Here is a 2,446-nt window from a genome sequence, read left to right as displayed (position 1 = left end):
AAACATGGTTGGAATATCAAAGAATGATTTTATGTATCTATCACATAAGTACATCTGGATAATCAATTCATACCCATTTCCCATGGCTTTTGAGACAGTCTCTCATGTGAAGGAGTCAGCATTTCTAACATCTTCCTTCCCATAGGGATGAATATGAAGCCAGAAGAATCTTGTCAGAATATCCGCAGGTTTCTTCCACACATTTCCTTTCCTACCCTAGCCCCTTTCAAGCCTAATTCAAGGACAAACACACATTCCTCAGAAACATGTGGAGGACACACAGCAAGGATACTGTTTTGAATGGAAGTTTCCGTTGGATAGACCAAAGGGGCAATTGTTCTTACCACCCTTAAGAAGTGTTCTCATTCCTCTTCTATGGCTGGAAAAGAAAAAGCTTCTGCTGTATTTCACTTCGATAAAGGACAGTTTCAACTCACAAAAGGCAAGTGGGACCAGGACAGGATAAAGTAAGAGTGACCCACTAACATAGTGTCAGAAATTGGCAAACTCTTTTCAAAAATCAAAAACTCAAAGTTAATAGCAGTTATATTCAAATAAAAGTCTGTAGCGTACTTCTGCTTCTGGACAAAATTAAAAAGAAGGGATTGACTTTATCTCCCACCTGAAACTTCTAAGGAAACTGGACAAAATATATGAAATAATGTTCTTCAAGACCCTGAATATCAGCCAACAAAGGATAGCAATTCTTGAGAAACAGGATACAAATAAAGTGAGCCCTAAGACTGCCTTAGCTCACTGCCTTAAAGAGTTTCCAGGCTGTGGTATAGAGAAGGAGAACCCAAGTGATCCCAGGAGACTCTCTAAGCTGAGAGAATGGAGCTGAGAGTTTCGGGACACCAATGTTGCCAGCATTCACATGCTAGAGAAGAGAGAGTTGCAGAGAGAGAACTCTGGAGATCTGCAAAGGATTCTCCTTGGCAATTCAGAAAAGTAATGATCAGTGCAATACACATGAAAAGCTACCAAAAGTCAAGGAAAGAACCACTTAAAACAATCAGAAGTAATGGTACCCTGTGTTCATAAAAGCCTGGGAACAGTCCGTTTTCACCAGCCAGCCTGGAAACCCCATAGTTCACATATCATTGCATAGAGTACTCAGGAGATTTTTTTGGCTCTGTAGGGGGAATAATTAGTCCCAGACTAAATAATACACTTGCACTACCTAGCAAGTCTAAAATGCAAGAATCAAACTTACCTGTGCCCCATAACAAAGTTGAAAAACAATTATAAGTAGGGGCACCTGGGTGGCTCAGTCGGCTGAGCGTCCCACTGCATCTCAGGTCATGATCTCACAGCTCGTGAGTCTGAGCCCCGCAATGGGCTCTGTGCTGACAGCTCAGAGCCTGGAGCCTGAAGCCTGCTTCAGATTCTGTGTCTCCCTCTCTCTCTGCCCCTAACCCACTCATATTCTGTCTCTGTCTCTCTCAAAAATAAATAAACATTAAAAAAAATTATAAGTACACGAAAGTATCCAGCATGCAGCAAGGTAAAATTCGCAATATCATCCTCCAATAAAAAATAAATAAAATAATAATAAAGAAAGAAAAACAGACCAGGCACACAAAGAAGCAGTACAAACAAGGCCCACGATAGAAGAAAAATTAACCAAAACAAAGCCCAAATGATAAGGATGTTAAAATAGGGGACAAGCCCTTCTGAGGAAGCCAAGGCTTGTGTTGGGGTGAGGCCCTCCTTTCATCCAGCGACTTGGAACCAGTGCCCGCTCAGCACACCCAACACCACGCCAACACCGCGATCTCCATGTCTGAGCTCGCCTGCATCTACTTGACCCTCATCCTGCATGACATGAGGTGATGGTCCTGGAGGAAAAGATCAATGCCCTCATTAAAGCATCGGGTGTAAATGTTGAAACTTTCTGGCAGGTCGGGCTTGTTTGCATAGGCCCTGGCCAATGTCAACATGGGGAGCCATATGCAGTATAGGGGGTTGGTGGACCCACCCCAGCAGCTGGTTCTGCATCAGCAGGAGGTCGTTCCCCCTCCACCACTGCTGCCCCAACTGAGGAGAAGAAAGTGGAAACAAAGAAAGAAGAATCAGAGGAGTCTGATGATGACATGAGCTTTGTTCTTTTTGACTAAATCTCTTCCATAACCTGTTCAATAGAAAGCTGAACTCTTAAAAAAAAAATATTAGCAGACAAGGATGTTAAAATAGCTATTATAACAATATGTCTCATGTTCCAAAAAGTAAGCAGAAAAAGGGAGATTTTTTTTTAAAAGATCCAAATTGAACTTCCAGAGGTGAAAATTACAATGCCTGAGATGAAAAATATACTGGATGAGATTTATGGCAGACTGGATATTGAAGAAGAGATTAGTGACTTCGAAGACACAGCAATAGAGAAAAAAAAGTTTAATAAAACAAAGAAAAAAACAGTTTTCATTTTTTAATGTTTATTTATTCT

The 2,446-nt window shown here is 41.3% G+C and overlaps 1 pseudogene; it reads left to right on the top strand.

Moving 5' to 3' along the window:
• The first annotated feature begins 1,782 nt into the window (after positions 1–1,782).
• Positions 1,783–2,144, top strand: LOC122479733 (annotated as a pseudogene).
• Positions 2,145–2,446: the final 302 nt, after the last annotated feature.

Source organism: Prionailurus bengalensis, chromosome C1 (genome assembly GCF_016509475.1).
Source record: "Prionailurus bengalensis isolate Pbe53 chromosome C1, Fcat_Pben_1.1_paternal_pri, whole genome shotgun sequence".
NCBI classification, from domain to species: Eukaryota; Metazoa; Chordata; class Mammalia; order Carnivora; family Felidae; genus Prionailurus; species Prionailurus bengalensis.
The sequence above is the reverse complement of the archived record's forward strand: the minus strand, read 5'-3'. Positions and strand labels throughout refer to the sequence as shown.